This window comes from Astatotilapia calliptera, chromosome 4 (assembly GCF_900246225.1).
Source record: "Astatotilapia calliptera chromosome 4, fAstCal1.2, whole genome shotgun sequence".
Taxonomy (NCBI): domain Eukaryota; kingdom Metazoa; phylum Chordata; class Actinopteri; order Cichliformes; family Cichlidae; genus Astatotilapia; species Astatotilapia calliptera.
Genome location: NC_039305.1, coordinates 7336510 through 7349966, shown reverse-complemented (window position 1 = coordinate 7349966; position 13457 = coordinate 7336510). Strand labels below are relative to the sequence as shown.

The following is a 13457-nucleotide window of genomic DNA, read 5'->3' as shown; positions in this document are numbered from 1 at the left end:
TCCAAATTTGTGTCAGGCTAATCAGCAGTACATTTACAGTGAAATAAAATTGGCCCGCTGTGTAACTTTTCTGTAGCTGTGAAGTTGTGTGAATTCAAATTTAACAGGAAGGAGCTAAGAATGTAAAATGAACAATGCCAGGATTTTTTTTTAAAGGTGTCAATAACTTATATAATGCTGTCATATAAAATCCACTTTAATGATGTGATTGGGTTTTTAAGGATGCTTCATAAATCATAAATCCATATATAATAGTTTCTAAAGGCCTTGGTTATGAGTTTTCAGTTGCCCAAGTATATTAAGAGCTCATCTATAGGCAGGATAAAATTTGGCAAACAATACAAACTGCCTTCTCAACTGATGGGATCACCAGAAGTCAGTTTATGTAACTTACAGAGTATAGCATTACTTAAATGCAGGTTTGATATTTTTGGGGGGGTTTTGTATGGGAATTGTTTTCCAAAAGTTTGGTGGTGCAGTATCCCAAATAACTCCTTCTGAAAAATCCAATAAAAGCATGAAGAACTGCCTGCAACTCAGCATTTAGGAGACCGTCTTTTTGAGCAGTTTAAAGTTACACAATGAGTGATCCTCCAGCCAAATCAGCAGCAGAGAAGTGGATAATGCTGCAGGAGCAGTTTGAGAGGCACCATCTGCTGTGAAACTTGATTTCAAACTGACCACAGCCACTGCTCTTGGTGAAAGATGAAACTTTCAAGCCTGTAGGGTGTAAGCATTTGAACACAAAACCTATATACTGAGTACATTATCACTCTAAAGAGCAGCTTTTAACTTCACTTCAGGACACATTGGTTGGCGTATCTTGTCACACCTTCGGAGCACAGCAGTGTCTGAACAGCTCGGCCCTTCATCACTCACCACTGACAATCCCTCAAACAGTCCCGGAGGTGATGGAGATTGGGAAGGTTAGCCCTGGAATAGGAAGAGTTGAAAATGGCAAGCTACTTTTGACATTTGGACTGAATGTCAATCCTGTTCAGGGTGACAAGTGATTTTTGTGTATTTATTTATTTTTGGCAAATGTGGGTAGATAGCAGGGGTGGGGTGGGGGTTTCTCTGCCCTTTACAAATGCTTCAGGGAAGGAGAATTGAAAGGAATTGGATATTTGTGAACAAGAACTCACTAATATGAGCAGCGAAGCTTCCTTTCTCATTGATGTCTTTAGATGCAGGTTCTGTCAGAGGTTTACATCCAGTTACCTCTGTTCCAAAAGAATATGATCAACTCTGCGCATTTGTTAAGTAAGCGTGCACTCAGACACGGTCCCATCACTCCTCCCTTATGTGCTGGCGTGAGATCGTGCCTGGCCCCGGGCGCAGAGACGGATGGCAGCAGTTCTTGCCGGTCTGAACACAAGGCCCCGGAGCAGTCATTACAATCTGTGGTCCCTGTGCTAAATATAGACAGGAGCAAGGTTCTGCCGTGGTATAGGGCCAACTAGGGGCACTCTCCTCCTCCTCAGTCAGGCCTTTTCCTTTGCATCTTCATCTGATTTCAACATCTCATCAGTCACCCTTTCCCACAGTTTGTCCGTCCTCTGCTCTTACTTTTTTATTCGTGCTTTCCTTTCTCACTGCAACTACACACCTCTCAGGCTCTGCCATGTGTCTATGACTCAATCACACTTGTCTCTTCCTGCTAACATCATGAGCGAATCTCTCCCTCTGGATTATCCGGCACAACGTGGACAGCTATAGGCACTGAGAGTCCAGGCAGACAGTTTCATAATAAGAATCTGTTTATAGCGAAGATGTAGCCACAATTATCTACTCGCTGAAGGAAGATGATGAAGGTTGAGTCAGCCTCCAAACAATGTCATGACTACAGCAACTACAAAGAAGGCAAAAAAGAAAAAAAAACTATACAAAGTGAAGCAAAACAAACAACGAGTACTTTCAGACTGGATGTCTTGCTGCTTTGTTGAGGCCTTTCATACGTCTGCACCAGGGGCCTGCTTTCTCATAAGTAAAAAAGGCCGTCGATCTGAACGATGTTTCCAAACCTTCCCAGAATATATCCTATTGCTCCTCCTTTCATATCTACCTTCCAGCAGATCCATGAAAATCTGAGGTAGGGGATTTGATCTGGCACACAAAGAAACACATGACTGTGTGACTCCTGCACCCGCGGGCACCCAAAGAACCAACAGTACTGATTCATTTCCTATCAGGCGATCCAGAGGTTAGTTCATGCCAGAGTTTAGCTCACATACTCATTGAGGCTGCACATGCATGGGTGCCTGCAGAATCAGAGAGGGTGGATGGACTCGTGAGCCACCCCGCCTTTAGAACAATGAAGCTGCAACCTCAAAGCTGCTAGCTGTCTCAATTTGCCAAATGAACCATATGTGTTCCCATGCTTGAGGCCTTCTAAACAAGCAGATTGAGACCAGACGTGGGCCCTCACTCAGTGGTGCGATTGAGATGGTAATGAATGGTAGAACACCTTGAAGTGATCCAAATCATTTCACGAATTACTCATCTGTAAGCCCCTTTTCACTGTAAGGAATCGAAGAACCCTGATCCCTTCAGTCACTTCCTTGGATATCGTTTTTGTTTTTTGCCCTTCTCCCCCGTCCCTCTTCTCAGCTGTTTTTCTTTCCCTCTTTCTTTCTTTCTCCCCCTCTTTCCCCCAGTCAAGTCTGTCCCGTATTCAGCAAGTGAAAATAAAATAAACAATAAAAGGTGAATCAAATGGACCATTACGGCAAGGCTGGGATGGTCAATTTGGTAAAGTAAATCCGTTGGGCATCTTTCTTCGGCTTTAGACAATAATTCTGATGGCAAAAGAGCCAAACGGGACAGGCAAAAAAAAAAAAAAAGGATATCATTTGCAGCCCAATAATTATTCATTGTTTTTTGTCAATGGTTAAATTAATTAACCTAGTTTTTTTTCCCATATAAAAAGCCAAGTACGTCAAATTGACACTTTATTTGTTCTTTATGGATTTGGACCACAAACGAAACTACACCAGACTAGACCAAGACTAATCTTGCTAAATAAAGACAGTTTTAACTTTGCATTTCTTTCTTTATTTTTTAGGGGTTTTTTTGTATTTCTCCAGTTTGCTTTTATGGGAAGAGAAGTGTCCCCCATTTGCTCTGAATTAAATTTCCTCTTGACTGCTGTAAATATTTTTATAATGTAAACAAAACATTTTTTTAGCAAAACATTACAAACATTCTGAGCATGTTTTGAAATTTTTTGATTTTATTTTTAGATTTATTTCATAAAATGTCTTCTTTCAGACTAGCTGAAAGAAAATTCACATCTACACTCACCGGCCTCTTTATTAGTAACGCCTTGCTACTACTTGCTCTGTTGGATCCTCCTTTGCCTTCAGAACCGCCGTTATTCTTTGTGGTATAGATTCACCGAGGTGCTGGAAACATCAAGAGATTCTGGTTCATTTTGACATCATAGCATCACAGTTCTGCTTTAGGTTTGTTGATTGCACATCCATGATGGGAATCCTCCTTCCTGTCACATCCCTAAAGTAGCTTATTTGGATTGATATCTGGTGACTGTGGAGGCCATTTGAGTACAGTGATCTAATTTTCATGTTCAAGAAACCAGACTAAGATGATTTCAGCTTTGTGACATGACCACCATAATTTACATGGTGGTCATAAAGGAGTGGTCATGGCAGATCCATGTTTTCATGCTGTTTAGTATAAATTCTGATCCTATTTAAATGTTGGAGCAGAAACTCAAACTTAGACCAGGCCACATTTTGAAGTTTTCTGTTGTCCAGGTCTTGTGAGCTCGGCTGCTGTAGCCCACTGGCTTCAAGGTTCAGCGTGTTGTGTTGTACATTCAGAGATGCTCTGCATTCTCTGTAAATCCTCGAGATGGCTGTTTGGGAAAATCCCAGCAGATCAGCAGTTTCTGAAATACTCAGACCAGCCAGACTGACACCAACAGCCATGCCATGTTCAAAATAACATATGACATTGTCTCCTCATTCCGATGCTCAGTTAGAACTTAAGCAGGCCTTGTTGACCATGCCTGATTGCTTCCATGTGATTGGCTGATAGATTAGATTTGCACTGATGAGTAGAAAACATGTTATTTTTATTGCACTATGACAGGCTTGCAAAACAGAAAGAAGTATAATTACTATAAGTCATTAATGGAGCAAAATCAACTGTGAGGACTATTTGTTGTTTGTGAAAAATGGATAGAATTTTCCCCAAAGCCCATATTTTCCCAAATCACGGTCAAAATACATATATTTTTTTTTACCCTTCTATTAAATTTAATAGGTAATAAAAATATATTTCCAAAACCGAATCTGTAAATCTTCCACCCCAGTGTGCCAACAAAAATGAAACGATGCCTTTGAAACTGGGTTTATCTAATATTGCCCATATAAGTGTTCCAGAGTGACACACATTTTATTTATAATGCCTCATTGCCATACTAAGGAAATACACTTGCAGTACAATAGCACATTCCACCCCCCCCCCCCCCGTCCCCGCCCCCAATATATCTGAGACCCCACCAGCGTCTTCCGTTAATTGTGGATAAGCAGATTAAGAACATAAACTCATGGCAATACTAATTTGAATAAATAAATAAGTATTACCTCTAACATTCCCAGTGCTTTTTTATAAAAATATATTAAATGTTGTATTCAAATGATACCATAGCAGATAATTATCCTATTGATTATTCCATTATAAAACAGCAGAAATACGCCGAGCCTCTAACTGTGATATCTGAACGGCTGCACCACAAACAAAGACTACAAGTACAAACTGCCCTTTCCTTAGGCAGATGTTTATGGACCCGAGATGTGTGACCTGTCGGGTACGCGCACTACCAAAGACACGTACGCGCAACATCGCTGCTCCCCTCCTGCAAAGATGGGTCTCCAAGCTTACAGTCAGAGACTCCAGCTGTCACTCATCGATATCCGCGTTCAGCTAATGTCAGACTGCATGTGGAAAACGGCGAAGGCTCCGTTCCCGATAAATACGAGACAAGGACACCGCTGGATGGAGGTGGACCTCCAGTGATCAACAGATCAGCAACTCCACTGTTCACTCCCCCTGTGAGGACAAGACGAGGAACCCGAAAGACAACGCTGGAGCCAAATGGCACATGTGAGCCGCTGACGTATTTATTAGCAAATTCTCGAGCCGGTCATAGTGATATGGACAAACTAGCGCTGAAGATTTGGTTTTAAAAAGCCGATACAGCTGTTATCAGAGCTGGTGTGGGTTCGGTTCTTGTCAAGATGACCAGACTATTGTTTAGCATCGCTGTAATGGAATGGGCCCGCAGGAATTTTGGCACCGGTTTTACGCAACAGACCACATAGTTGAATCGACGTAGCTCGACCGAAGACAGAATAGCGTGGCTGGCATGGACAAAGACTGCTTACACATCTCGTAGTGATGCTCTGAGACTAAATTGAAACCCAATAGTGAAACATCCTGCTGGTTCCTCCCGAGAAGTGGAGCTGATAATCAACGGCGGGATTCAAGTTTGGACCTCACCAAGTCCAAAACGACCTTTCCCTCCCAAAAAACGGATCATCTTATATCTTAAAGCATCCTCACAGACTCGCATAGCGGTAAGAATACGCCTGTCAATTGCTGTAATAGTGTTACAGTGTCCCTCCTTTGTTCCTAAAGGGGCTAATTTAACCCAGCGGGCACCCTGCTAAGGTTGCTTGGGGGGGTCATAGACGCACCATTTGGCACCATAACGCACAGAAGACGGTTTCAGCTTTTCGTTTCATTTCTGTTGGACCGAATCTCCTCTGTTGTTTGGCATGTGTAACAGAGTGGTCAAGGCCAAGCTGTGAGCAACAAGAAATCAACTTCTTTGTACAAGTGTGCTTTGGGGAAGGAGCTGCAAACGACACGTCTAATTAATATAAACTGTCAATTCAGAGACACATATCCGCACAACAGAAAACAAATATAGGTTAAAAATCCACGCTGTGTATGCTTTGAGAAACAAAACCAAACCCATTTATTCTCAAATCATATCAGCATGTAGATGATGTAGAGGGCGGTGCAGGGATTCTCCTCAGGGTTTCGTTAAATCCCGCAGGAGCTTTTGAGATTAGTTGAATCGCATGCAGATTCTATAATGGCATTATTGGTAAAATCTTTGTTTTGTATAATTAATGAATTGATTTCACAAGTATTGGACGTATATGTATAGCTTTTAGGAGGTTTGCATTGATTTAAATTTATGAATAGAATTTTGGCAACATTTGAATTATTTAAATTAGACCAAAAATGTTATCTGCATCAGTAAAGCTCATTATAATTCAGGTTTATTTCTTATGAAATGTGCTTAAACTAAAAGAATATAACAATAAGGTTGTTCATACCATTCCAGATGTAAATAACTGTGTATTTAAAAAATATATATTTTAATATAAAAAAAATCAATTCAAATCAGAATATAAAGACAGCAAATTAAAAAATAAATAAATACCTAAAAGCACTCCCCAGGTTTTTGTGAGTGTCTTTATCCGTGGTGCTCCATACCTACATATATTCGCTGATTCAGGGATTATTTCATAAATCCAGAAGTCAATATATCAAAAGTAACATTCCCACCACTTAAAGCTGAGAAGCAGCCAGCACCCAGCATTATTCACCATGATGAGAAACCCTTTCATTGTGCTGGACGTCTTTGAATTATGCCGCATTGGCTTCTCTGTCGAGCATTTGTCAATGCCATACGAGCAGTGTCTCACATATGAGCCTCCATAATGAGTTTCTCCCCCTGTGCTTCAGAAAAATCCTCGCTATATGTGCAGCTATTGTGATGGATTTGGGATATTGCCAGTGAAAGAGCTTAGGGCTAGTGAGTGATGCTTACTTTGCACATAACATATGGATGCTATGTATTTATTTTGAATTTATTCCTTGGTAGGATTCTAAGAGCAACATGTCAACCTCCATTTGCCCTCCATTCTTTGTTCTATATTTCCATCAAGTAAATGCAGTTTTGGCATTTCACAGCCTTGCAAACTATAGATTTAATTAACATTTTCTGCATGTGAAACTACTCTGCAAGGCAGTCCATCTGTGCTGTTGGATTCTCCCCCCACCTTTTTACCCTTGTACCCCACTGGAGACCATTATTTAACTCTCACTGTGCAATGGGGGTGGAACCTACGCCAGTATGGGAGGAAGGGAAGGGAAGTCCCCCCCTGTGTACTCCAGCACTGCGAGAAAGATGAGGAGCACATTCTCTTTGGCAGCAAGAAAATGCCCCATCAGTTAGTATCATGATGAATGCGTTACTGTCCTCTTTTTATATTCAATACAATGCTTTTTTGCATTATTTCACCCCTGGGGACACTAAAGAAACTCATGACCTGGCAGATATAAGTGATAAATTGTGCATGGATGTTTACTAAATGACCAGAAGATGTCCCAGAAAAGTTGGAGATATGTTACATTAGGTGTCTGGTAAGTTGATTTATCCAATCGATCAAAGCAAAAAAAAAGAGAAAAAAGCAAAAAAAAAAAAAAGGAAAAAAATGAAGTAAGGAAGAAGAAAAGTGCTGAGCCTTTACAGTAATCCCCCCAAAAATGTAACTTTAAGTCAAGTCCAGAAGAGACAAACAAAAGAAAAGAAAAAGACCAAGCAGGCTATCCGCTCTGCTGAAAAAGCATGTGATGATTTCCAAATCGCAAGATCAAAGCTTGAAATTTAGAGTGTACACTACAGAATGTCACGTACCTGAAATGAAAGAAATGCACTAGTTATTGAGGACGTGTTAAGCTTAAGCTTTGATTATATATGCATTAAAATATGTATATTTGAATGTACCTGTACAAATATGTACATATGTAAGAAACATTTTACCTTTGTAGCTGGTGGACGTGGGGCTATATTCCTAAATACTTTAAAGCTGCACATTTTAAAAGCTCCATGTGTAAAAAATGAAAAAGTTAATACATGTTATTAGTCGGATTGTTTCAGTTGAATGAGTCTATTCCTGTTGCTTGGCTCAGGACCAAGCCACAGGATACAGTGTATTAAATGTTCATGTATAGATCTCATTATGGCTTACTATGAATGGTCAGTACTGCAGTATAATGTAGAATGCATTAGCATTGTCTTCTTTCAATTTACAGTTAAAATTTAGTATGATGCTCCTTAATTAAAATGAAGATGCATTCAAGTTTCTTGAGCCTTTGTAGGACTTTTGACGAAAACAATATTTTGCATAGTTTGAGGATCACAGCTCAATGGCGGAGAAGTCAATAATAATTTTTTTCGGATTCAAAATAAAATCTTTGATGCCAATATTACTACACAAGAGTGGAAATGTAAGAAAAGTTTATAGATGTCAGTTGGATGTTTGAATCATAAAGAAGTGAAATATGTTTGCTTCCGAAAGTCTACATACATCTTATTGTATGATTCATTATCTGTTTTGTAAAATTTCACAATGTATTTTTATTCTATGAAACAGGTTAAAAATTAGCAAAACATGTTTTCTTGTATTAAGTTATTTTGCATTAGTTTGATGCTCCTGCCCATTTTAGGTTTGACACCACAGTATTACATACTACAGTATTACATGTCTGTGAAGGTTCTCAGTCATCCAGGTCATCGTAGTCAAAGGAGCTTGCAAAGAAAAGCATCTGGACTTCTTTAAGTTACTTGAAGATGTTTCACTTCTCATCCGAGAAGCTTCTTCAGTTCTAAGGTCACTCCTCCAGATGGTTTGAAAGAGGAGTGAAAGAAGCCATCTATGTCCACTGTGAGCGACCATCTTTGAACAGAGGCGGTGGTTTACGACACCAACTGTCTGCCATCTATAATCCAGTTTTGAGTTCCCTCCCCAGACGCCTTAACGCCCACTCACATCCTGGGCCATCTGACCTCAGGAATTCACATGATAAGGTGGGGCCAGGTTTCACAATGAGCTCACCTGAAACCCTGGCTGATTGGGACCCACACCCAGATCATCAGGGGGTCCTTTTGTCCCTCTGTGGGGGGATACTCCCACTAGGCTTATATCTGGGACTCTCCACCATTTGACCTTAGAACTGAAGAAGCTTCTCGGATGAGAGGTGAAACGTCTTCAAGTAACTTATAGAAGTCCAGACGCTTTTCTTTGCAAGCTCCTTTGACTACAGTATTACAGTGTATTTTGTTAGGCACCCAAGATAACAGCAACAATGAAGCCCTGCAACTCTTCAAATGTAAATAATAGCAGTAAAGAATCATTAATACAAAGTAGTTTTAAAACCATGAAATTCCTCTTTTAGTTTCCACCGCTGAAAACTGCCTTAATCTCTAAAATATATTATGTGTATCAAATTATCTACCTTTGTGCTGTTATTCGAACGTTATTTTACGATAATCACTTGCAACTAAATCAGCCGTCTGCAATTACCATAATTGTCAGCTGAAATATCTGCGGGATGTGTTTAAGTCAATTACATGCTTTATGGCAGCTATCTTGAATAAATGAAGTAATTCACTTCCTGCTTTTTCCAGTTCTTTCCTTCAGAATGTGTGATGTGGAGCCAGTACAGTAAGAGCTAAATTTTATGCTTTCAGCCACTACTTCAAAAAAACCTATCCCTACTTGCATATTAGAAGCAGGTGTTGTGCAGCACAAAACCGTCAGTCATCAAAACATGCAATGTTACTGGAACCTCAAAGAAAACTGTTTGAGTGACGAGGGAGTGCAGTGTAGTAGATAAAGTGGGAAAAATGTAGAGATGTTGGGAGATTCTTCGCCACTGCAGCGTCTCCTAACTGGCTTTGCCCAACATGAAACATCAAGGTATTATGTCTATATCTTGTTTAGCAGACGTGAGCACACAGGCAGGCTTAATCCTCAGAGTGCAGCACACTGAGGGAAAAGTGTCTTTATGCCTGCCAACTAGTCTGGATTCCCTCTGCTTGACACTGTGTACTCTGCTCTGCAATTTCTGGTTGCCAGTTCCTGTAAATGACTTTAAAGTAAGAGCAGAAGGAAGGTGGCTTGCTCTCTTTGTAATTACCGAGCGTTTAGAATTTTAAGAAGTCACCAAATGCAAATGATAGTTAGAGCAGAATGTGCGTTTTGCTGCATTACTTCCATGTTTGCTCTATAAATGCACATTTGTACTTTGTTTATAACTTGGCTGTTCTTGGTAGTACAGTTGGGATCTAATTTACGGATTTGCATGATGTGGTGGAAATGTTTCTGCAATGAGCAAATGATTCTGGGAGAATAATTTCATTTAGAAGATTTAGTGAAAATATTGAAATTTGTTTCACAACACTGATATAAAAATAACTGGTAACTAACTGCATCTGGTCTCTTAAGATAACTTTGAAGATTTTAATATGTTTTGCAAATACTTTTCGTTAAGCTAAACTAAACAGATTTTGACCTTCACGTGCTTCCCAAATTAAGTAAGTTCAGTGGTGAGATTATTGTAGTTTGATGTGTGCATGTGAGTGCAGTTGAGCATGCTCTGTGTCCTGCGTGCCTGATATTTAAGGGGAGACCTTAAATATTGGGCATCAAAGAGTAGGGGAGGGTTGTGCATGCTCTCTGTGACTCAGGATGACTCCTCTGGAAAACGAGCCCTGGAGTCGGCCCTGACCCCTCGCAGTTGTGTCGGTGCACGTGTCGCCGTGATGCCACAGCAGATCTCCGAATCTTTAGCTAAAAACAGGCGATGGGGAGTGTCTGATTTTGTCTAACAAAGGGAATCCTGAACACCAGGATTTTTGTGTCATCCTAGTTGTATTGCTGCAGCATGTCGTAGTCGTGCAATACACGTGTCCAGATCGCAAAGTCCCTGCAATGCAGTAGTGCTGTGTACTTTGATTTAAAACTGCAGTATTGCGATATAATTCTATGACACACTCTTTCCCTGTAGAGTTTGATTAATATGTTGATTAGTAAACAGGAAATTAAGTAGCAACAATTTTCATAAGTGGGCATTAATTCTAACTGTAGAATAACAAACTTAATTTATAAAGCAATTTCCCAATAAAGCTGCAAAGTGCTTCACAGAAAGAAAGTAAACACTTACAAAAACAACAAATAGGAGCAAAAAATAATATTAAAATATATATGCCATAAATCAAACATCTATAAAGCCCTTTCAACAAAAGAATTTTTAAAGTAGAATCTTTCAGGGAAATAAAGTTGCCATTCTGCTCTTAATTGGCAGATTGAAAACCAGCAGAATACTTTTAAAGATCAAGATAAATGCCCAGGTGGATAAGAGGTTAGTAGGTCTATGATGTATTCGGGAGCAAGGCCATTCAATATTTAATGATTCTTTTCAAATTAATGCTTTAAAATAATGAGTAGGATTTTATGAAGCAAAAAGCCAGTTCCGGGATCTCCATTGTGAGGATTTTTGACTTTTTCCCATTAACCCTCTCAAGGCAGGCGTTGCAGATTTGCAACAGTTAAAAACTAACAACCTGATTACCCCACATACATATTTTATGAGTTTTTTTACTCAGAAGTACCACTAAAGGACTTGGTTGTGCATTAGCAACAAAAGGTTTAATTTGAGCCTGAGAGGGTTAAAATATAACTTCCATTTTTTGAGTGGAATAACTAATGGAATAACTAATAATTAATAACTAATAATTAGTCACAGCACTAACTAGGTATGTCAACAGCTTTAGCTTGTTGGATTTTATAGTTTTTGAAAGTGAATTTTTCTGCCATTCAATGTGATGTAAATGCTAAGAAGGAAGTAAATTTATTCAGCTTTAATTGAAATAAATGGCACAGTTACATCCTTAATTACTAGCACCCATTCCAGTATGACATATTCAAAACAGACCACAGGTAAAAATCATTTATACTGATGTGAAACAGAGAAAACGAGTAAATGCCTCCTTGCAGAAGGCACAATAGGGGACATTTATTGTAAGAGAAGAAGATATAGACAGACAGAGAGAACCCCCGTGAGTGTGGATGAAATTGGATGTCACTTTCACCTACCCAGCACTCATGAAGACATACGGGCAGTCCAGCAAATGAAAACAGTCGTGAGGGACCTTCCCACTGGGAATGTCACTATGACATACTGGGATCAGCTTAGACATACATACCATGAGCCTGGAAACATACATGCAGATGTACCGAGACCTGCATGTACAGAGATGTTTGCGCTTCAGTCAGTGTTGCACATGCATATTCAAACTGATATGTCCTGCTCACGAATCTGTGTATGCTGACACATTTACATATGAGCATAGCTGTCATAGCCCAGGCTGTGATTCGGGGTGACAGGTCTTATGCCACTTCCCTCGGGTCATCGGAGGGGCGGAGTCACAACGTGACAGGGATGGGGGCAGAGAGATGTCTTTCATTCACTGTCACTCACCAATGACACAACCTTTCCTGTGGTTTACTCACATTCCCGGGTTCAGCAGTGATGAGGTAACGTTTGAGCTTCTGCACTGTGTGCTCATGTGACTCATACCTGTTGTTTTGGTTTTGTCTGCGGTTGCTCATCTTAATCTCCTCTTGTTGGTAAACTTGTATTAATGTAAAGTGTCAGTCTGACAATCATCAGAAGTTCTTTAGTATCTCAAATTATATATATATGTGAAGGCATCTTTAATATACCTGACCAAACTCTCTTGGGTTTCTTTGCTTCCGATTATTAGAAATCTAACAATTACTGTGCCTGTGTATACTCTTAGTTGATTCATTTAATTTTTCTTTCAAAATTTTGGAAAATACCCATTATAACATTTTAAAGGCTGAGGGAATGTACCCAAAACAAAGAATTTAAATTAATCATCATATGTTTAAATATACTTGAAAAAAATATTGAAAAGCTCGACATTCTTCTTCTTCTTTGGAAAAAAGACTGAAATAAGTTTTTTGCAATTACCATAGAAAAATGTTCTATTGAGTGTGTTTAAAACATGTTTTAGTTTGATAGAATGCAGGTTAATTTTAAGGAACATTTCTTTATGAGAATGAAAAGCTTGTAATGTTTTATCTTAAATTTTGTTTCAAAAATTGCCATGGTTCCCCCTAAGAGTAGTCAGTAAAGAGTACAGGAAGTATTGTGGCCTGGGGGACCTCTGACATCCCTCACATTACTCTCCTGTCTGTTCTTTTTAACCTTTTTACTCCCCATTTGAAATATCATTGTCTTGGGTGTAATATTTTTAAGGACAGATGTCATCCATGATAAGAAGAAATGAACATTAAATTCAAATAAACTTAAAATAATGTTATTTTGAAAAATGTATTAAATACACTTCAATCCATTAATTAAAGTAAGTGGGATCGATATTGAAAGAGTAAATGAAAACAAATTTCTGTGGGTAATGGCAGATGAGAGACTTAGTTGAAAAGCACACATTAAATATGTCAATTTTGAAGATTAAAGAAGCACTGTAATAATAAAAGGACAATGCATCTACTTTTTCTTCTTCTTCTTAAAAACGCACAGTT

At 39.2% G+C, this 13457-nt stretch overlaps 1 protein-coding gene across 2 annotated transcripts in view; it reads left to right on the top strand.

Moving 5' to 3' along the window:
* Window positions 1-4868: 4868 nt before the first annotated feature.
* Window positions 4869-13457, top strand: part of gjc1 (gap junction protein gamma 1) — a 44501-nt gene continuing 35912 nt past the window's right edge. For both annotated transcript variants that reach the window (XM_026164311.1, XM_026164312.1), the window contains exon 1: window positions 4869-5603. The gene's annotated coding sequence lies outside the window, so the exon portion shown is untranslated. The remainder of the gene's footprint in view (window positions 5604-13457) is intronic.